We start from the raw sequence: 24,140 nt of genomic DNA on the forward strand, positions 1-24,140 counted from the left end.
AGGACCTAACACAGAACAGATTCCGAAACATTCGACTTCTGTTCTTCGCGAACCCGCTTCATAAGAAAAGCATACTCCACTCGTTGACGAAGTGAAAGAATTCTAGAATAGCGAAGTTGAATCAATTCAGTTTCTAAAAGCACTCATCTGGTGCCACAAATACTCGCTAAAATCGCGTAAACTGCGAAACGAAAGGGTATTTCAGTGTTTCAAGTTCCCTATCGCGAAGAAACGAGGTTCGAGCCTTTAATTACTCGGCGGGTGAACCGTGACAGAGGAACGACTTCTCGTCCCCTTGTAACCGGTCGACCGGTTGTTTTAGCAACAATTTAAACTCATAACGTTGCAATGTAGCCTCTCTCGTTGCTTTGGACGTGTCCGTACGCGGAGGCTTTGCCATAATTACTCGACCGGTAATACAGAACGGCCCTTGAGTGGCAGCTCATATTACTCGCCTAACCCGCGTGAAAACTAACCCCTTGGGGAATGAGCTGGAATGGGAATTACCATGGCTCGTGGACGCGCCGAAGCGGAGGGGAACTCGCGCAGCCGGGGGTCCAAGGGTGTAACGAACAACGGAGGAAAAAAGAAGTCGATGCTCGGCCTTTTCGACGGTCTTCTCGTCCGCTAACGTTCCGACGGTTTCTCCGTTTGTTCCACCGAAATGGCAAAATAAACTGCGAATTATAATTCGAGAGTGTTGGTTTTTTGATCGAGAATGTTGTGCTTGAAACGTTGAGATGAATTTAATACGAAGATACGATGTTGATTTTTTGCGACGACGTTAATTAATACTTTTGTCTATGCGTACGTATTGGATATTAGATATTAGAGTAATTGCCGATCTCATACAGAACATAATAATCGATCCATATTGTCAAGGAAACAATTAACTCACCAAAATTATATTAATACTAAATTAAGTTATGGAATAATTTGTAACGGTAATTTGCAAGAGTTATATGGAAATAACAAATTAGCAATTACATATTTGTGTCAGTCAATCAATCCTCTGATTTAAACAACACGAAGAAATTTCTAGATGAATTAATTAGGAAATTCATGAAATCATTTATGAAACATACGAGATCTAACGATAAATACAGAGAAAGAAAAATGTAAATAACAAAGAGACTCGATTTTGTTATTTATTATTGATTTCGATCATAACGTAGAATATATAAATTCTTTATTAAGTGTGCTGATTCTTGTGAACAGAATAGTATAAAGTTAAAGATCTACATAGTTCACGTTCACACTTAAACGTGAGAATCGATTAGGTTTGCGGATTCTAATAAATTAATGCGAACCCTATCAAGGAAATGGAAGTAGAATCGAGTCGGGCGACTTTCGCAAGGCGTTCTGCAGTGACGCGTGCGATCTTCCGATTTTGCGAGGGCTGCAACCGCACGGTGCAATAAATCGCGGGTTGGCCGGAGATTACGCGGCAAACGTAATTCTTGTTTGTAGTAGATAAGATAGGAAACTCGATGAGGTGAGGAGACCTAGAAAGAGAGGAGAGAGAGGGAGAGAGAGAGAGAGAGACAGTATGAGAGCGCGCTCGAAACGGCAGAAGGTGGCGGAAGGGGAGCTTACGCCTCTATCGGCGCGGCTTATCTCAGGAAGTTGTCAGCCAGGACGTCGGGGCAGCCCGTTTAAGGCCGAGGGCCTGTTTAACGTGCAAACTTCTTCTCGGAAACCTGAAAAGTCGCGTCCTTACGTCGCGCCCAAAAGTCTCTCGGGCTTCAAGAACCGAGGAACCGAAGCGATAACACGGAACGATCGTTTTGGGAACGGCGACGAACAGTTCTGACACGTTTTGCTCTACGTGACTCAACAGGTCTCTAGTCTTTATTGTAGAGAACGATGTCTTGTTGTCTTCTCTTCGTCCTTCTCCATGCTTTTCCATCGATCGAATGTCACTTTATGCCGTCTTCACCGTCACGAGATTGAGAACGGACAATCGTAGATTTTATAATAAAAATTACCCTTGTCTTTGTCTTTTGCCAGATGTGCGAAAGAATACGAAATTTGTTATTATATTAAGCAATTATTGTAAGTTTAATTTTCATTCGATGATAAGTCAGAGGATAAATCAATGGAAGAATTATTGATTCATAGTTTGGAGACATTGGAGATCTCGTAGAGTTTTACTTCTTGAGGGATTTTGAGGTGCGGTATGTTTGACAGTCGAATGGCTTTCTGAAGAACTCGACTTTCGTTAAAGACCCCGTTTGATCGAGTGTCCAGCTCATCGACAAGAAGTGACTGCAAAGGAGACGTTAAAAGACGCGTGTTCTCGAGTATCGACGTCGTGACACGATACTGTCGCATTTAAACGACGAAGAAAAAGCGAATTTGCTGGCTTACAGCGTGAAAAACAGTGGACAAGTATATCGATAGCTCTCTCAATTGACGTCAAACTTCGTCGTGGCAGCGTGGAAAAACGCTGCTGGCTAGATCCAATCGCGGATGTAATTAACGAAATCCGCTTATAAGATCAGCTCGAGAATCCAGTGTAATTACGCGACTCATATTCAAAAAAGAACGACTTTCGACTATCTGGTAGGCCTTGTGGGGGATTTAGGGAAGCGAGGAAACAAGCAGCTTGGCAGAGACAAAGCGACCATAGAAAGGTGGACAGAGGTCGAACAGAGAACGCGAGAGAAGTTAAAGGGTCTGATCGAGGGAAGAAAAAGCAGAAGAAGAACGGAACGAGCTGAACAAGAAAGGGAGAAGAATAAGCAGAAAGAGGCTGAGCAGAAGACTTGGCTTGACTCGGTGGAGAAGGGGCAGGAGTAGAATGTGAAGGAAGAGAAAAAAGGACGAAGAAGAAGGAAGAAGAAGTCAGAAGAAAGAGAGTGAGGTCGCGGAAGGTTCTCCGTCGAGGTGGGGGAGTAAGTTGTTGGAAGAAGGGTTTGAGGCGAGTCACCGAGCCTAACCGTGCACCACTCGAACTCGAACTCAAACAACTTTAAGCCGTGTGTACTCGCGCAAACAAAACAGCGCACTAATTGCTTACGTCACTCGGCAAGTCAATGGACTTCTTGACTGAGAGAAGCTCTCTCTATCTCTCTCTCTCTCTCTCTGTCTCTCTTTCTGTTTCTGCACTCTGACTCATAGAACGAGTCCCAGGCCGCGGTGCTGCACCGCCGGTGTCGAGCTGCACCTCAGCTTTCAATTAAATCACGTCCACGCACTGTTTACTTCGCATAAACGCACCACGAGGACTGCCTTATACATATATACACCGGCGCGGCGACCAGGATCGCGTTAATGACGATGACAACCACACGAACACGCTCGTAGAAAAAGTTACGCGAGATGTCTTCTCAAGACCGATCGTCGTTAATACGACGCGACGCAAGGAATGGGTTTTTCGTCCTTGATCAGGTGGCTGATCGATCCCATCACGCGGTTTAAATATAATTAGAGGCCATTAAGCCGGATAACACGTCCCCTTTTTCCTATCGCGAATCTTTTCCCCTTCTTTTTGCGCCGACACGATCCGGCGCAATCGTAAGACGAAAATTAGACCGTTAATGACTTCATTTTCACGAACCATGGTTCAGTTCTCTTTCGCCTGGTTGATGAACAACGCGTCGCGATCAGATTGAAATTACAGAGAGACCGAATGGGCTTATTCCTTTCTGAGCGATAATGACGCCAACCGGGTCCGTGTACGGACTCTATTAATGTTCCCTGTCATCGATCTTATTTTCTTGTCTTACCGGTAATCGTGGCTATTCTATCTCGACTACTGATATTAATACACACAAGGAAGATGACTCGAGGTTCGTCGACACGGTGTGTAGGCAAAGGCCACCGTGTATCGCGATGGACGATCCGAGGTTTCGCAAAAACGCGCCGCTTCGATAGCCGCGTGACTTCGCGGAGAACTTCTACGCCCGCAAAAACTTGGAGCTCCGCTTTCAGACATTAACGATCTGCTGATCGAGGAACAATCTTGATACGAAAGATCCATTGCAGTGATCATATCGTTTGCCCTGTTTGATTAGTACTATTTCTTCGTAGTAATACAAATGTATGTGTGCCTCTGTCTTCTTTACTATTCTCTCGTGGAAATTATGCATTCGTGTATTTGTAGGTAGCTTCTTAATTTCATTATCGTGTTTGTCACTGATTGTTTCACCCTCTTTACTTTCTGTCAACAATTACGCTTATATTATTATTCAACACATTGTGCTTCAATAGATTGAATAAATAATTATAATCAATAATAACTAACTGAAAGATAACTAAACTTTTCCCGTGAAATTGCTCCTACTATTAACGTACTATACCTTCTTTACAAAAACACCAGGAACAATGTGTTTTTGTTACCAACAGTTGACAAAAATCCTGACAAATGGTCAGAAAATCTCCGATTAGGTTTCGTGATTTAAGCAACTTTACTTTCGTTAAAGTTTGAATTTCCTCAGTCGCATTCATAAAGATATGAAACAGCAGGAACATACCGCTCTATCTTCCTCAAAGATGATAATCCGTTAAACCATTGGAACTTTTGCTTTCTCCGCGACGAATATCCCCGGACAGGTCGTTCTCAGAATTCGTGCAGCTCAGCAGGTGGTTAGAACACCAGAGCAGGGATCCTGGCGGACGAAAAGCATCCAATTGATTCGAGTATCGCTGGAAGACGCGATCCCAGTCCCAAATGACCGAACGTTAACGGGAACAGACGGAAATACGGGTCATCTGAAGGATCGTGGCCGCTAAGAAGCTCGAGGCTGGCCGAGTTGCATAGGGCCAAGAGTCGAGGAGCGTATTCAACCGTGCAGCACATATCCCCCGCGGTATGCAAGCCTAGCAAGGGGCTATACAAGCTATCTTAGATCGAACGGAGTCCAATTACCGACGTTATTAATTAATCCTCTACCCTTGCCGGTCGGTCCATCGTCTCTCGCTTCCATTCTCAACCCCATCGTCGTCCGTCTGTCCGCCAGAGATACCTGCCAGAGATATCCCCTCCAGCGCCGCGTGCTTCGGGTTACTCCATTACACACCGTGGCTCGGCCTTCGAAAGCTCGAAGGTCCTTTAAACACGTGCTTCGCAACCTGGCCGCCATTATTATCTGGCCGATGAATTTTCTTCGATTGAATGTTATGAAGACGTGGATAGGCGTGGTCTGCCAGGATATCAGCCGAGTGAGATTTAATTGTGACGGATGGTGGCAATTTTCTAGTTGTTGCGGAATGTGCCAGGAAGTTGTTAAGAAAATGTGCAAGTCGTTTTGGGTTTCGATAGATGATGGATGAGCGAAGATAAGGGAGCTGTGTGGTCCAGTAAGTGTAGCTTTGTGAGCTAATTGGATGCGTCTGTGATATCATGTAGAAAGCTAATGAAGTATCAAACATGATTTTATTAACCCATTTTATTGTCGCTTATTGGCAGTCTTTTGTTCGCAGACTAGTTTCGATATAACTATTGTTAATCATTATATATAGCATGATCTTAATTTACAGTCAACTATCAAGTTTTTGATAGTTTACGCAAAGAGGATTAAAAAGATCGTCGAGCAAAGAAGTTTCTACGTAATAAGCAATCGAAGGCGCGAATATTGCTTCGAGTTCGGCTCCGCTGTTTCTCTCAACAAAATGCTACGTTATTATACCCCTTGTACGCCAATGGTTATTGAAAAATCTCGAATGATCCGAAGTCAAGGTCAGCCGAGGTTATAAGCGAACGCGAAGTGATGATTGGCTGAGATACAAGCCGCGTTATAATATCGAGCGTGGTTATTTCTTCGGGATCAAAAATGTCCAATTACAATAACAAATTTTTTAAGATCGTGCTAAAATCGTGTTAAACGCTCTAAGCGCACGAAACATTACGCGAAAGCGTAAGGAATCTTGCAGCTACCTTCCTGAAACAACTCCATCGTCAAAAATTCGACCAGGTATCGTCACAGTTGACTTCACCGCGGCCACGAGGGAATTGTTTACCTCGTCGGTCCGAGATCTTTATTAACTTTTTGCCTGGCACCCGATGGATCTCGATCCGTCCGGTTACATACGCCGGGCCAACGATCGCCCAGCGAAAGCTTCTGCTCGAACACGACACTTTCTTGCCTACGGTCTTCTGCTTATCGTCGTTTGATATCTGCCGCGTTTTGCGCGCCGAAACCTGTCCACCCTGTTGGTCTAACGGTAACGGGCCTCTTTTTTTCTCCGTGTTGCTCGCGATCGCGATAACCAGCCGTGTTTTTCGACGTAGCCCGACGAAAACGACGAGTCGCGATCGCCTCACGGTTGACAAATCGAGTCCAGCCGAGTTCGATTTGAAGGAATCGAAGGAGGAAAGTCTCGTTTCTCCAGAGTCTGCGAAGAAGAAGGGACGGTTTTGTCGCCACGGATCGGTTTTCTCTCTTCCTTTCTTTCTCTTGGTTAGAAACGTCCGTGAAATAACAACGAGGGACGATGAGCCACGGTGAAACGAAGATGATCGTGGAAAAGGGAGATAGAGAAGGGGTTAGAAGGAGAAGTTAGAGAGAAGCTAGTCGCTTTACCAGGCTGGTTTTTTGCTCGCGGCTGTCTGATTGGTGTTTTTGCTTCGAGCTCGAGATCCGATCGAGTCAGCACGGCTAAGGCGAGCCGAGAGGCTGCGCGGTGTCAGTCAATTACGCCTTAACAATAGGGTTACGTTTCAATTACATCGACCAGAAATTGGGTAGATCGGCCGCGAGAAGTGGGGCGTATGCCTCGCGTGAACCCTACCAGGAGATATAGGAAGGGAGCCCCGTGTGAGAGTGTTCTTCCTATTAGATACTGCTATTGCTACCTTTAGGCTTCTACTACTATGGTCGTATTACGATAAATCGAACTCTGTTATTTGTTAATCGTTCTCTGATCAATTTTAATATCTCTTCTCCAAATTTTCATTACATCGTCGGTCGTATCTATTCGAACCTCGTAAATCGATTTCTTAGTACACTTTTGTACGAGATGCCTGGTCAGAAACAAAATACAGGAAGATATTCATGCTATATACGGCACGGTATCCGTGTAAAATCGTAGAAGAGAAGCTTATAACCCACAAGCTGTACCTTGACAATTTACTAATACCATTACTCGGTAAATTACTATGTAAAGGGTTTTTGCACACGTATCTTCATGTGAAAGCACTGTTACTCATCTTCCTCTAAACAATTCTTCCTGATTCATGCACAACAGAGAGACCTTACAACGAATCGTGTGACACGTATTAGTTCAAATTCATATAGCCTGGTCCCTTTGTATCTTGTGTTTCACGCCGAGCCAATCGGCGAACCGTGACCTTCGATTAAAACCGTGAACGATCGAGCGTCTCTTAATTGATAGGCGCATCGTGGAATGCACAAAGGCCAGTCTTCTCGTCTCTTCGCCAGGCAACAATACCGCGTAACGAGTCGAATTTGAAAAAGACGGTACCGAGGTGCGGACTACCGCAAGACCGCCGAACTCCGGGTGAAGCTCGATCGATCGAAAAAAATGGCGTGGCATGACGTGCCGCGTTGCGTGGGCCCGGAGATAAGGCCTCTCGAGGCCTTCTGCCGGGAGTGGTGCGACCCATAAGATGCTCGGAGTCGTCGAACCGGCAACGCCGAGAGGCTCTGTGGTCCCGCAGTCTCTCAGGTAAGGAGAAAAAGGGAGAAAAAAGGCAGGACGGTGGCGAGGAGCGAGGGGGGAATCGCCCCCTAGAATGTCCTTTGTCGCGGCCCCCTCCTCCGCCGCCTGCGTCCACCCTCTCCTCAGCGACGAGTCGAGTCCTAAGGCCCCGAACACGGGGCCCTTCACGTGCGTGGAATGCGTGCTTCTCTACCAGCCGTGCCTCCTGTTGACGAACCATTTTTGTATGTTTCCGTTCGATAAGTGGTTCCTTTTTATTTTTCATTTTTTAGTTGATGAATTGGGATTGTGGAAAGGATTGGGATTGGGTGTGTGGAAAGGAAGGTTGTTTGTTAATGGGAGGTTGTGGGAATGATATGGTTATGTAATTGAAAAATTATACAGTGAAGTTAGGTTTTATATTCTTGAATATGCACGAATTTCTTCTGATATTTCTTGGGACAATGTGTGTTTTCTCTATTTGGAGTCTAAATCGAAGGTCGTCGATCAACTCTCTGACCGTGGAATAAGATGACGACGAATTTACAACGGACTATCTTAACGGTGTCATTGAAGTGGTATTATGTAAAAATGATCAGTTTCAGAGTCAATGTTAATTTTTCTAAAAGCACTTGCTTAGTTTCAGTAATTGTAGAGACAAATATCTGTGATCCATCATTTTGATAGATCTGGTAGTTCTAGCCTCCTCGATGAAAGTCTACGTGTATTTTGCCAAATCGATAATCCGTCAGTTTTATGGATTTGATCATTCTGATATTATAATGTTCTCTGAACTAACCCCCAAAGATGATATAGTAGATTAACTTGAGCTAGTACATCATCTTCAGGTCAAGTAGATAATCGTTAGAGATCAAAGTATATAATAGCTGTAAACAATAATACCATTGCTCTCAGTATGTATTCGGATGGAAAAAATCCACTCCGAACCTACTTTCCCAACTGTCCTCACGTTTCCCTGGATGACGTTCGATTCTCTCAAATTCGGCCGTCGATCGGGCTCGTTATACGAGATCTAGGAATCTTGATCGCGTGTCCGGTGCATCGGAAGCCTGGTGAAGAGGGATTATTGAGAAGAGGGAAGACGGAGGGTGGGAAAAAGGGGGCAGAGGGTGGGCTGGTATATACGAAAGCATCGTCCGAACTGTCGAATCGAATATCTGGGTAATAGCTTTCTGGGTCTCCCGCTGCCAGGAACACGGACCCATCTACGGCGAGCTTAAATTAAGGGTGGACCTTTCATTTTCTTAAAATATTAAATCATCGTGGCTTGGTGTCGCAGCGGGGCTGCCAGGCACGGGCCCCAGAGGATCCGAAGAACGAGGCCCAGGGTCCGTGGAGGAATTAAAATTCATTGGTCTCAGAAACCCATGTCACCGGTCGAGTGCCATCGTAAATACCTGAGTCTCTCTTTTCTCCGTTGAGCGAGGTCACTGTAAAAATTATGCTTCCACGATTCACCAAGGCCAAGGGCCGATGATCTCCTCCACCGCTACCATGCTACTCATATACAGTACCAAGATAATCGAATTTTGTAAAGGAAAATGTGCTTGGTTAGTTGAAGAAGCGAGCCTCTTAAATTGATCACTTTTTATTCATTTTATCGCATGAGTACATTCTTACGAAACAAATATATCTTGCTTCTTACTTGTACGAAGCAGAAGCAAGAGAATGGCGTAAATAATGGTAAATGAAAAAGATAATATTTCTAACACGATCGTTTTTCTTACGTTTTCCATACTTTTTAATTCATGAAATCGATCGATATATGGCTTCTATACGGTTCAAATATCGCATCTTCTCTCAGACGAATCATATTACAAACGACAATAGCGGAAGTAATAGAGACGAAATGTTGTATGCTAAATTTATTCATTTTTCAGGATACGTTAAAACATCTGAAGCTTCCTGCGTCTTCTATCTTTTAAAAAAGTCACAGTGCAGTAGAATCTCGATTATCCGGCGTACTCGATAATCAATCGTGTGGGATAATTGGACTATACATACGAGACGATAAAAACGAAAAAGCTAATTAAAAAAACCATCGTGGATAATATACCAATGCGATTTATTAACAAAAATAAAATGTGAATTCCTTCAGTTTCTTCATCTGTTTGGTATCGATGTTACTGTCGGATGAATGCGACGGCAATTTCTTTGTTTGCGCGAAATAAGATTCGCGACGATCGCTGAAGAATAATCACAGCGAACGTGCATTTTTCCATTTGGTTAATCGGAACTCTACTGTGTACGGATCAAGTGTTTTAAATTAGACAGAGAAAATTAGACGACACGAATGAAATGATAAAACTTCTATTTTTTGTAGTTTTAACTAAGCGAGACAGTTCATAGATAAATTACTTGCAAATAAATTACACGTACACTCCATATCGAAATATTTTATCACGCAAGTTAATAAATCACACTGTAGATACGAGTAAAAAGGCTGCGCATCGTATCTCGTTATCGCGTTGTATCGACTTGGACTTAGCACTGTACCATTAACTCAATTATTTCGCGCCACAACATCTTCGCACATTATAAGCCCGTTGCAAGAACAGACACCCTCGCGCTTCTTCTACCTCCTCGCCCATTCATATCCACTTACTTTTAATAAATCCCCATACGAAATACTCTCTGCCGGTCGGAATCCGCGAGTATTTCCATGCAAACGATCTGTTTCGCCCTCGACGCTGCTCATTACGGCGTACAATAAATCGAGATTAAGCGTATAATTGTAGGCTCGCGTACGAACGCCAGAGGATGGGTTGCGGACGCGCAGGTGCGAACCACGATTTCCTGTTAATCTTATTCCAATGGCTATGGAGCGTCCCTCGGTGAAACACGCCTGCAGCCGCGATCTGAACCCCCTTTAAATCGCACGGCAGATTCGTTAGAAGTCGGGGCGCATTAGTCGCCCCTTTTAGCCCGTTTCCAGCGTCGTCGATACGATCTTTCAGAGCGAGCAACACGAGAAACGAGGCGGAGGCGCGCGACTGCTTTGCATTTGCCGCGTGAGATTTTCATCTGTGTTTTCTCGGAACGCCACGACGAATAAACGCGCCTGAACGAGTCGTTGAAAAACCGTAAACAGCGAAGGAAACGGTGAACCGATCGCTACGACTATCGGCGACCCCTTTGCCTTCCTTGGCCGGTGAAATTGCTGCTGATCGGAATTTCGGTGAAATATATCAGGAAATTATGGTCGAAAGTGGAGCGCTTACGGTATTATCGCGGTGTGTAATATACACAATTACACAAGTATACGACAATTTTCGTAACGTTTCTAGACACTTTTTACGAATACGGTTTGTCACGTCCCGCGCCCCGCGCGTTCCGTAACGCGAAAGTAAACTTGATAATTTCTTTCAAATCAAGGTAATTTAAAACGTTTATTTGAAACCGTGTTTACGGTATTTGAAGTGAAAGGCAGTTAAAGCCGCTAAAAGCTATATCTTGCAAAAACTTATCTAACTATGTTTTTATAACGATATTAAGACAATTTAAATTGTAAAAAAAGTCGGCAGTTTGAACAAACGTTTGGGATTTTCCCAAACATTTTCAAAAGAAAGACCCCGACGTTTTTTCATCTCCAACAGATATAAATAAATGTAGCGACTCAGAGAAGTCGGTAACAATAATTACCGTTCGTCTATCGAATATTAATTAATTACCGTTCGTCAACTGAATAATTACCATTCGAAGAGTTAGTTATCATTTTGTCAACCGAAGAATTTTATATCCGTCAGTCTGTCAGTCAATTGTCAATATCGAAATCGAGTAAGATTTGAATAAATCATTATATATTGTTAATTTACTTTCGAACAACTTTAATCCTCTCCCGTGCCAGTATTCCCACACATATCAGGTTAGCCGAAAGTGGAACTTACTGCCAGTTGCATTAAACGTTAGTTAACGCTACCTTCTCGTCGACAGCTAACGTAACACGGTTAACAAAAATTTGTGTGATACATTTTGTCTATGCCAAACACTCGCTTATTGTACGTAATTACATTATACGTTCATTTCTCTTGTCTATTATCACTCAGTCTCGTGATTCCTCTCCTTCTTACGAGTAAAGGGGGTAAAGAGATCAGCACGCTCGACTTACAAATTAGTCTCGACAAAAACTTAACACTACAACAGCGCTACAAGTCCATGCGAGGTTTAGATCGAAGGTAGATGAAATTGGGATTGGACCGCAGTGAAACCTAAATCGGGAACGAATGTGCATTTTGATTCGTGGTATTTTCGACTTAAGGTCGAGGCAGGGATAACTCGTAGTCAACTGTGTCATGGAAAGGGTTGAGAACGATTTCTATATCGCGACGGTCCTTCTTCTATCTCAACTTATATTCGTGAACAATATTAAACGCATATTTATGGTCGTCCGAGTTTCCACCGTGTTTCTATTAAGCGCTTTATACCCACGATTCGCCAACTTGTTCGAGCAGACCTGATCTTCGAAGCATCTTTAATTTTCAGTCTGGTCTGAAGAAACACGCTGGAATATTCACGATATGCCGGAACGAAGCGCAACGTGCCAATACAAACACGATTGAAATCCGAAGAACCGCAAATACATCATTGAATGATGAAAGTCTAAAATATAAAATGTTAAACACCTTCTGGAAGCGATGCTCGAGAGTCGTCGCGTTTGTCAAGCTGGCGAATCAGTATTCTCCTGGAGTAGAAAGTCTCTCGTTCTCTCTGCGGAGGGGTTAATCGTTTTTAAAATTTCCGACACGTGAAAGAAGAGAAAAGAAAAGGGAGAGGAGAGATGGGATGACCCGGGGCTCTCTCAAAAGAGCGTATCTCGCGCAAGCGGAGAACAGAGCCGGGTACCTGTTGACAGACATTTGCATCTGAATGGAGCGTGCTGTTCCGCTAAACGACTCGCCTAATCTCCCCGAGATTATTTTCTCGAGGACACGAGTTTCCTGCCCATTACCACCTCTTACGCCGCGTTATTATCGCGCTTCCCTCCTTTTTTTTTCTCCTTTTTGCCCTTCACGTTTCTCCGCTGTTAATCCCACGGAATCGAACATCCGAACCGACAAATGGAATTCCAAGTGGCGTTCCTCGTAGTTGACACTCGACATTTGTCAAAGGGAATACATTATATGTTGATTGAGATCAAAGATCTCGCGCATACTCTGAACTTAATCGCGTTATTAGGTTGTTCGGTAGAGCAAGCTGTAGTTATTGGAGTTGGCTAAGATTCATCTTGAAACGTCGACCTTGGATTTCCTATGGAACAATGAAATTTATTGTACGATGCGAGACGATATTGAACTTTGATGCAATAACGGAAGAATAAGAAAATGCTGTTTATTCTAAGTGCAAGGAAAGTTTGGTAATTGAACAGTGGACAAGTTTCTTAATGAAATTCTAATTCTGAGAAAATGTATCGCTCGACAATTTTTCTTCAGTTTTTGCACCAACTTTACAGACCAACCCATATCATGATCACAGCTATTAGAATTCCAAGAATTTCAATCGTGATTGATAATTTTATTATTAAATTCATCGACTCTGATGACTATCACGCGTTAGTAACTTATTACCAAAATTAAATATTAAACAAAGATAATACACTGAGATCTTTCCCATTGTATCATCATAAAGTGCGAAAAGTCACAAATATCAAAATACTCATACCACCAAGACCCTCGACACAGTCTCACATTACACATTCCATGCTCAATCAGCTTCTTGATCAGGCTGCTGTCTCCTTTGAAAGTGTTCATAAGTAGATACGAACAATTTATCGCCAGTGTCTTCGGAAAAATTCCGCATGAAAATTCCCGCCAGCGCTAACCGGATAAAAAGTCAATTACACACCAGGGTACAACAAGGTGCAAGCTGATCGGTCCGTGAAAAAACGAGAAAACCGGCGCCTATGCTGTTCGAGGTTCTCGTCGCGTATGCACGTTGCCGATATACATGCGTGTTCATGCACCAGCGACTTGCAATGTTCCTAGCACACAGACGCGAGATACACCTGGTCCACGTTGTCAGTGGCATATCTTTGCATTGACATGATGGACGGCCGACGTGAAATTAACAATCTTATCCGGTCATTAATCCCGGCGTGCGCGCATAATGCACGGCCACGCGGCCACCCTATTAATTAAATTAGCTTTATCTAACATTCTTTCAGTTCTAGTGGCGTACGAGCTTGTTCCGCCTCGTTGCTACAACTCGATTTCATTACGAATTCCAGATAGTATACCTGTATTTCTAAGAAAAGCACAGTCATCAGTTTTTGACGTAGATAAATATAAACTGGGTCGTGTGTCTGGTTCGCGGTCCATCGTCTGAGAAACGTAAGCGACCTGCAATCGAGAAATCGAATCTTATCAATGAGAAGGTGGTTAGGTTGGTAAGTGCAGTAATTTATCCGGTATTTAAAATTAACTAAATGAGTAGCATAGAATATTATACCGATGTTTTGTAATAAATTTCTGATCAATTTTCCACTCCTGGAGGCGCTACAGACTTTCCAATAAATCTAGCGAATGGTGAAGATTTACACCATTGCTGTATTATCGCTGTTTAATGTTAATTTTGATATTAAACTTCGTGTAGCTAACGAGCGTTTATATTATGAATTGAAAGATAGAATTGGCAAGTATGATTAAAATATTGAAACGTTAATAGCTGTGATTATGGTATTAAAAGATTATATTGAATTGGATCTACTGATGGTAAAAAATTGGAAAACCACGAGGCTGCAAATATTTTAATCCTGATTTACAGAAATCAAGTTTTTGCGCGAGCTATTATCAGCCGAATGAAGTTGAAACTCGGCCGGTCCAATGTTCGGAGTAATTTATTCGACAATTTCATCCGCGGTATCGTTCTATCGTTAGAGAGCAACACGTGTTGTTGCCCACGGTGTCATTAACAGGTTTTCGATTGCGATTCTCGCGCAGATCATATCAGAAAGAGTATTTGTAACACCTTTGAAAATCAAGTAGAAGTAGTCTTGTTCCCCGTATAAAAATGGTAGAACGTTTTTGTTCTTTTACAAAAATAAAATAAAGTCTCTTCTATTTCTAGAATATCTTCAATCATAGTTCAAATTCCGTCTTGTGGAGAATCAATGGTCAAAACAGGAATACAGAAATAATTAAAAACTTCTCACTTTCCATTCTAAATCCTTTAACACCTATACAAGGTGCCTAATTTAAATCGATCACTGCGAATATTTGGAAGCTGTTCATCATTGATGGGAAAGCGTTTCGGACAAAAGTTAGATGGTTTCGAGAGAAACATAATTTGATGTCGGTATATTTTTTCCAAGTAGAAACGTAGAAAACTTACGAACGCCAACTTTATCTTCTGATAAGTTTCTTTCGTTTTATAAGAAAAAAATAAACGCGCAAAGTTTTTTGTTTTATATTAGTTTATTGAATTATGCACGAACATAATGATAGAAATATGACGAAATGGCTCGAACTAATTCAATAAAATAATATAAAACAGAAATTGTTGTTCATCTATTATCACCTTATGAAACGAAAGAAACTTTTCGGACAACCTAATAAAAAGTTACTACGCATTAACATCACTTTATTTATTAATCTATATCGAAGAAAACTATGAGTTTAACAAATGTCAATGGGTCTCCCTGTATACAAAATTTCCCTATACACGAAATGCGATAATCTACTGAAATCTACAGGCCTCCAACGACGAGACGACGTTTCACGAGGAATCAGTGGGCACAAAAGGACGTGCGAGCAACAATAAGATAATAGGAAATTCTTCAACGCCGTCTCTTATTATGTTTCACATCTCGGCTAGTCTCCGCGAACGGCGTTCCTCGAACGGGGTCCAGGCCGAGAGAGAACAAAGCGAAACAGAGAGACGATGGAGAAAAGGAACAGTGGAGGACAAGCGAATTGGATGAACAAGAGGGAACGTGGGACAGCTTTAGAGAAAGACGGAGTGAAAGAGGGTGGGGAAAGGGGAAGGGGAACAATTAAAACACATTTATACGCCGGCCAATTCGTGATCACCATTCTCGTCGGCGCTGGGCCCTGAATAGGTCCCTGGATGACGTATTAACTCATATTTGTCTCCTGACAATACCCGGCTAAACTCTCTGCCCAGGTGTCCGACGTTTTACACTCTTCCATCTCTCTAGAGGACGTACGGACGACGAGCGTGCATGCTCGGAATTATAATGGGATAGACCATAACAGGACGAGAGACCAAGGGCCACGGAACAAGCTCGGGGGAGTCCCAGAGGTAACAGGATTTCGTGAAAGGAAAAAGTTCATTTGACCAGGAGGGAAAAGGTGGAGAAGGATCGCGAAGGCCGCGATATTTGTAAATAGTCAATTGCATAATATAATAATAATGGGGTCTGATTAGAAGATCGATCGAATCCGAACGGTACAATCACGTGATAAATTAAACGGGTCGTTGATTGTACGAGACAAGTTTAAGGAAAGAAGTGTGAGAGCTTGCAAGGTTTCGTAATGTTCTTTCGGTAGTTTTGGCAATCTTAGGAGATTTTTGAAATTCTCTTTTATCGACGTTGTCAGATGGTACGTGAAGTTAAACGAATAGCTTCTTAATATTAATTACCTCGTTATTTATAAGTGTTTTGATACTTACGCACTTATGGAGTATATAGGTGATGATCGATGAAAGGAGCATTTTTCTGATCGTTTAACGCGATAATATTGTGTGTACTTATATAAAAAGCAGAAATTTTCGAGAAAAATGTGTGCTATCAGTTGTATAAATACGATTCTTCCGAAGACATTGCGTTACGCCATAGTCGGTAAGGAAAGAAAGAAAGGAAGAAGGAGAAGAAAAAATGAAACGATACGGGGTCGGTTCGATTTTCGAGTTTCGATTTAAAAAATGCAAAAAGGGATTAGGATAAGGGACACGAGAAGGTGATCGATAAGGGGCGAAGAGACGAACATCGCCGGCCCTGTCGGTACAGTTCCACATTCCACGTTCACGACGGGTGGCCCGTTCTTCAAGTATCGCTGTCTTCCTCCGCTTCGCATTAGAGACACGACAGTTCCGTTGTGTGTTTTTGTGATTGATCACGTGATCTCGTCATTCGATATAATAAGATTCGCTTTAATCTGGCCGGAGATGGAACGACGCCGCCACGGTCGTAGATTACCGCATACCAAGATAAAAACTGTTTAAGCACTGTTCCTCCTACTCCATTTCGCATATTATTTCTCTGATGTAACAATGTAACGTTTGCTTTCCGAGAGAAGACGTTCAGACGCGTTATAGTACGCAGACCGTATTCGATATAAAATTGGATCTGATGTTGTGCACCTTGAAAAATGAAGAAGTTGGAAAAATTATTGAGAAGTCGGTTTAACAGCGATCGAGCAAAGTTTTATTTCAGCACATAAATAAACTGTCACCTATCGTTAGATTTACGCTAGCCAGCGAACTACACTGTTTTTAACCGAAATCCTTTGCGCCTGAAAGCACCACGATATCTACATAAATTCAAATTAGAAAAAATAAATTTTAATTCCCGTGTGGTGTAAGTCAGATCAGCCAGCGCGTGTCAAATCTTTTGCGTCGTTTTTCAAAACAGTTAGAAGTAACTAGCACCTAAGGTGTTATTGTTCTCTCCAGAAGCTTGTACTAACGTCACGTTTGCTTGTAGACCTGCTGTAATTAACAGATTAATTGCAAATATACTTGGTATACGTAAAAGGGAAATTCCTGCGTTACCTGGATCATATTGTACTTCTTATTTTCCTCGTACTCGTCCAAATCCCTTACACCGCGATATGCAAACGGAAGGAAACGTCTCTGTGAACGATTACACGTGACAGAAGAGCAGCGCAACTGGAACAAAAATATCAGAGCGGATACATGCAGCGCGACTCGTTGTCGAGATAAAATCCTGGACTATCGCGTGGTTAAGATTCATTAAAATCGCAAACACGCCCGAATCTCGTCGTTCACCGAATCCCAACCCATGCGGCGGGGGAGGGACTGGACAAAAAAGGAGGAAAGAAAGAGAACGAAGGCAGAGAAACGGACGTGGGTATAAAGGAAAATTCGTAGAGCCAACCGTGTATTTTTTCCAATGGCCAGTGGGACTGGCTGGCGCTTAATTAGCCGCACATCCTCGCCGAGGAGAAGAGGAGGCGTTACATCATGAAATGTTTCGAAGTCCGCGCTGATTACGTCGGCCGGGCGTTTACACGGCGCGAAAACTTCGGAATTATTCTCGATTATTCAAATTTGCAACCCTTGCCGCGCTAGGGCCGATTCAAATTTATGCAAAAATCCGGCAACGCGAACCACCGTTCTTATTAATATGGATCAATTTGACGTACTCGCCGTGTCTGTCCGTGTTCGCGTCTCTCCTCGCCCGTCTTCTTCGTCCTTTTTCTCATCGCATCCCCTAAAATTGGACCACCTGACCGACCAGTTGCCCTTGTCCAGATGCTCGAATCCTTCTGTCGATCTCCAAGGTTGTGATCGTGTGCAACAGAATACTGGAGGATCGATATAGCGTGTATCGACAGTGGTGGCACAAGTCGAAGAAGAATAGTTCTTTATGTAAAAGCGAGTGAAGTACGTAGAATGACAATTTTTGATACGTGTGTCATACCCTTAGTTCTACGATTACACAATCGAATTATAACTTAACTTTGTGTCATCTGAAATAGTAATAATGAATTTTATATAACGATAAATGCAGAACACGTTATGGCGAACAAGAATACATCGAGCTACACAGCTCTTCAAATTGTCGATTTACATCTGCTTCGTGTTCTTTTGCACGAGAAACTTCTTTCTTCGGCTTAAACCACGATTTTCAACAACTGCTGAATAAGATACGTAGAATGTGTATAGAAAATCGAAGCTGGTGGAGATCGAAGGTACACAAACCAGTAGAGAAAGTTACATTGGGAATAGCGGTAGCCGACGGGAGGTTATCCTTTTTTACTTCGTGTTAATTCTTTGCGTTGGAATTTAATTAGCGCTGGCGGGTCGAGCATGCTTATTCAACTCGCCGCTATTTAAATCTCCTCCTTGCTGTATCGCGTAGAAGACATTTAAATTTGATTTTCCTCGGAAACCATTTAAACTATGGCGTAATATAAAACCGAGCGTATCTTGTTGCCGGTGCTGGGCTCGTGTAATTATTGTATTTATACGGATCATTTTTTCGTTGGTGTTGCCAGATGCTCGTTCTAGAACATAAAACGTTATTTGATACACAGAATTGTGCTGTCCCTTTTTTATTATCGACATTTTTTTAATTTAAATATTAAAATACCAAATAATAAATAGGAAAAAAAAACATCGATGTTAAAACTATCGAAGGCTAAAGCGTAGCATTTTTGGCGAAGAAATCAAAATGAATATCGCAAACTTAGTTTAGCGAAATAGAAAAACTACGTGGTACACCGTTGTGTCGGAGGAACTTCCCGATTATTGATTAATCGCGATATCATCGTCTGCAGCTTCGTAGCCCCTTTAAATATCATTAAATGTATCCGACCGGCAAAGGCTTCGTATCGTAAGTTGGGAAAATTTAAATTCGATCGTGATGCGGCTTGTTACGTGCGCGTTATTCTGTAATTTCACTTTTCGTGAGTTAACCATCGAACTTGCCGAAGAAAGTTTTCGTAGATGAGCGGCTAAACTTTCATCTTTCCGAGAGCGAAATGCGGAAGACGCTTGAATTTTAGTTCTCCATTTTTCTATTTTGTAAATTGCTTGCCCCCGTTCATTGTTACTTTCGATTATTTGTTTCAGAAATCATGTGGCCGATTACGTTACATTTGAAAATCGGGGGTTAGGTGTCTTTCGCGTTTGATCGTGGAGAACGTTCTTCAGAAAATCAAGGTGAGTCAGGCGTCTGACAAATTTCTTACGAATTTGTATATTGTTTAAATAATGTTATTGTTAGTCTGCGGGTGTTTATATATTTCTGGGAAATTGAAATATCCAGTGCACATACTAAGTTACTGAATAGAGGCAGGTATTATATGAAAATTATCTATTAGTAAATAGAATTGTATATTATGCAAATGAAATTCACAGCAAACGTGTTAGTGGGTGAAACAAAGTCCTATCTAAGATTTACATATTTCTTCAATAATATTACCAAAGATATAAATTTACATAAACATCCACGGTCTACCTGTTATTCGAAATATCTATATCGTTATCCTTATAAAAATATTACAAAATCCCTTACAAATGATATTCAAGAGAAACATTCTCTTTGTCCTTCTTCTTATATAAACGTAAAAATAGACCTCTTTAAAAAAAATCGTTGTTCCGAATCTAACAAAGAACGTATAATTCCTCGCTCTGAGAAACGTAGCTCGAAGCACGAACATTGAATGTTTCACACTTGCCTGGTTAAAATTCCGCGCTAAATCGGGCTCTGCTCAAGGAAACCGAAAAAAGGAGCCGGAACAAAGGGAAAAATAAAGAAAGCGGGCTGACTGAATACATTTGTCCGGGCGACAAGGTTCGACGAAAGTCGTCTGGTGGCCAACTGGTAAGAAACAATCGCACGGCCCTGCGACGTTCGATGAATAGAATCGGGAAACAGCGTGCTCGGGAAAAGGAAATATTTGGCGACCGCGTCACGCGTCCTTAGAGATTGCGCGCGACCGCGACGGCGTAAAAATCGTGGGCGGCGGAATACCGCGGGTACCAACGACGAATTTCGTATTCCCGGATGGTAGGCTAGTCAGCTTCTGACAATACCGCTGGTGAGTGACGTCGACGTATGTACGCCACAGTATATAGACCTAACTGTGCCATACGAAATGCCCGCCTGACCCTATTGTAGCAACGTATCTGAACCTGACAAAAGAATCGAGCTGGAGGAAGATGCACCCAATGAATTTTAACATTCCTATATTTCTACATTGAGCATCTTAGAAAGCAAATTGATCAAGTGTAGTTTTTATCAATTTCGTATGTAATATCGCGTAATTAAACTTTGACATTACATTTTCGTAAAACAGATGATTTACTTGCGTAAGCTAAACTCGCTGTTTTCGACAGTAAATTTGAAAGTGTAACGTTTATGACAGTATTTTTCTCTAGTTTTCAGTTTGTGAAGTTGGTCGCGGTATAGTCTCTAAAATTTGTCGTTGTTTTACACCATAGTCGTAAGAATCCATATACATATTTGATTGCTTTAACTTGAACGTTTCATCGGAATGACGGTTCGTCATCCATTGTAACCATAGCCTAAGACAAGTGAAGAGGAGGGTAAAAAAAAAAACTGACATAGACGGGACGAGTGCGCATCAAAAATTCGCGTGGAAGACAATGCGAGTTGATTTGGAAAGGCGCGTATCGATAGGCCACGGGGGAGTTCGGTCAGCGGAACGTTGCGACTCTGTGTTCGCAGCTATAAAAGAGAGAAAGAGAGATCGAGGGAAAGAAAGAAGGAGAGAGAAAAAAAGAGCGAACGGTCGAGGCATTTTGTTTCCGATCGTTGCACGAATGAGCCGGCAAATTGGAGTCGAATTTAGCCGGCTTTTGCGAGCCGTTTAAACCTTTCGCTATGCCGCGGCGCGCTCGTAGAGTTTGCTGCACGCAAATGAAGAATTGTCAGCCAAATACGGTTCGAGAGTGGTAAGGGGCGGCGGCAGGGGATGAATGGGGCGTAATGCCGGGTCTACCCTGATTGTTGCCCTCTTCTCTCCCTTCCTCGACCTCTCGAACCCATCGGAATTTCCAGTACGAATTTCCGTCGGTGCCTGCGACGTCACTTCCGTCCCAGGGACAAGCAGAATCGTCTAGCAGCGGCTCGTCGCCGCGTTTTACCTACCGTGTGCCACCCCATTTTCGTGCCTTTCGCCGTGTCGAGGTGGTCCCATCGAACGGTTCTAAAATCAACTTTCTAATATTCGATCGATTAGAATCGAAAAATCAACTTCTTCAGTTCGGCGACTGTAGACGAAACGGCTCGGGTGATCTTCTTTAGGAAAGGCGAGCTCTTCTTCTGAATTAACGAAGCGTTACGTTGGTGACCGCTCGTGCTATTTATTCGATTACTCGAGAGAGACGAACACGGCGATCGGTAGGCAGGGGCCAATGAAATTCCCATAGAATATCGCCCCATGTCTTTCACAGTCCGATGAACCTTGACAATCGGCCCTCTCGGTATTGGAAAGGGAACGCGGTCAATTTGAAGCAAACGATCGCTGACAACCGAAGGCCTGACCGCGCGCGATGAATTCCGGCTAAAAACCTCGAAAACGTCGAATAACGCTCTTAAAGACCGTGACAAGCTTTCTTCGGAACCAGGAGGTTGCGCTCCAGGTGTGCTGCTTCTCTCCGCTCGATCTGCCCCTGGGAAAGTGCCGGCTCCATAGGGTGAATAACATCGGGGTACCTTAGCTCTTAATCCGTCTCACTAATCCTGACAAGTATGTCTTCATTACCGGAATAACGACGTCGTTTATTGACGTCATATCATCCTTTAAGGTTACTTAAAAGTAAATAGGACAGTATTCTTTTTTCTTGCTACGGCTACGTAACATGAATAGCGTACTTGATAAGCAGCAGAACTTTTCATAGATCACACGATTTTGAGTAAGCCATTGTACATGAAACAATCTGTAAAGTGTTAGCGTCTTCAATTGGAATAATTTCTAATGGTCTTTGGGAATGTTCAGTGATTTTCTTTTATTTAGTTTACCTGAACATTTACAACGCCGATAGCATGTTTTTTCTTTTTTTAATATTTTTTAACTTGTGCGAATCATATAAAGGAATCTACGTAATTTCTACGTCAATTAAATAATGTCGCTTGTTAAGATCTAACTCTGAGAAAGTTAGTCTTCACGCACTTGAAGATACCATCGAAAGGTAAAGTCCTTTCAAGAAGCTCGTCAGTGTGTAAGGCTTGTCTTCGAGGAAATCTCGCCGCAGCAACAAAGTTGAAATTATCCAACGTTAACAGGCACGTTAACCATCGTAAAAAATTACGTGAAACTTGAAAAAAGCAACCCTTGCGCCAAGGGGTGGGATATGTCTGGCCATTCGGCGACGAAAGACCGGACTGAAACACGTCGAAAACAATGCCACGTAATATAATATCGCGAATGGTTACGTGTATCATTATCCTGTGGCCGTTATCGAGTACTTGCAGCGACAACGGAAAAAACGATTTCGTACTGCGATGCTTCCGCGCGTCTGTTGATACGCGCCACCTCATCGTCTGACACGTATTATCGTTAGGCTGATCGTAAAAAGGGGTTACACCGTCGAAGGGTAGCAAGATTGGGATAATTCGTGAGATAAACGCGCGACAGTCGCGTGCTCGATGTGTTTGAAAAGTGATTACGAAGGGTAATAGGCTGTCGCATGATTTTTCTTGATAATCTCTTTAATTCCGTTTTTGGATATGGGATTTTGCATTTTGAGAATCGAAATTCAAAGAAATGAATATAGCGGAGAAGAGGAGAGCGAAGGCTATGAAAATCCATCATTCTCGGTCTTAAAAGCTGTACGTAATTACACGCTACCTTTTGCAAACATTATTTCTCGTCACCTACAAATTGTCTTTTAATTACTTCGCGTGTGGTAAATATCGTAGAGGCTAACGTTCCGATCATACCGCGACATACAAAGACTCGTACATTTTTTTGTTCGTTTCGGGCGTGTTTTATCCGCGACACCCTCACAGTGCTGTTCCATGGGGGTGTTTCGTTTCGCGCTTTACGCCAGCACTACTCTTTATTATCGTTATCGTCATCATCGCAGCACGGTTTTAACGTCGAAGCTCGACGTGTACATTGCGTTACTTTTCTATAGCCGTCGTTTCGGCGTCGTTGTTACGCCGGTAACTTTCGACACGATTGCACGTTGAAATCCAACAATATTTCTAATACGATCCTCCGGTAGCAATTGCGGTATGATAAAAATAATTTGATACTTCGTCTATTGTAAAGTGGATGTTGGAGAAGATATGAATTTTCAACATGGAATAAAATTATACAAATATGCTTCATCGTTGGTGAAACGTTTAATTCTTTATCTTTTTATCGAATTGTACTAGGTTATTGTTACTCTTCACGCAATACTCTGAATTTAAGAAGAAACATACACACGTGCATACGGAGGATCCACTGTCAAAGTCTTCAATCCATGCTACAGTTTAGTCATAATATATTCATGAATTTAATTATTATAATATAATGACTAAACCATTGATTAATGGTTTCAGCAGCGGAAGGATATTTACTCGACAGATGTCATCTTTAACGGGAGGCTGACTTACACTGATTAGCTTTTGAACTCTGCATATGTTAGGGTGTTTTGTCAACTGAAACCTATTGTATGTATAATTTTATTCCAATGGGGTTTTCATTTTTAAATAAGCCTGAGAAGCAATCGATTGTTATAAAAAAAATACAAATACATAGAAAATTTCATATAGAAATATTAAAATTCGCGGACGTAAAATACGTACAAGCATAAACGTAAAATTAATATAGATCTTACAAATGTACAGATAA

At 42.3% G+C, this 24,140-nt stretch overlaps 1 protein-coding gene across 3 annotated transcripts in view; it reads left to right on the forward strand.

The window, feature by feature from the left end:
• LOC126871382 (LIM/homeobox protein Lhx9) overlaps positions 1-24,140 on the forward strand; it is a 416,377-nt gene that overhangs the window by 209,604 nt on the left and 182,633 nt on the right. For 2 of the 3 annotated variants that reach the window (XM_050630130.1, XM_050630132.1), the window contains exon 5: positions 19,402-19,491. The exons of the other annotated variant lie outside the window; for it this stretch is intronic. The gene's annotated coding sequence lies outside the window, so the exon portion shown is untranslated. The remainder of the gene's footprint in view (positions 1-19,401; positions 19,492-24,140) is intronic. 3 annotated transcript variants of the gene reach the window in all.

Source organism: Bombus huntii, chromosome 11, assembly GCF_024542735.1.
Source record: "Bombus huntii isolate Logan2020A chromosome 11, iyBomHunt1.1, whole genome shotgun sequence".
Classification (NCBI taxonomy): Eukaryota; Metazoa; Arthropoda; class Insecta; order Hymenoptera; family Apidae; genus Bombus; species Bombus huntii.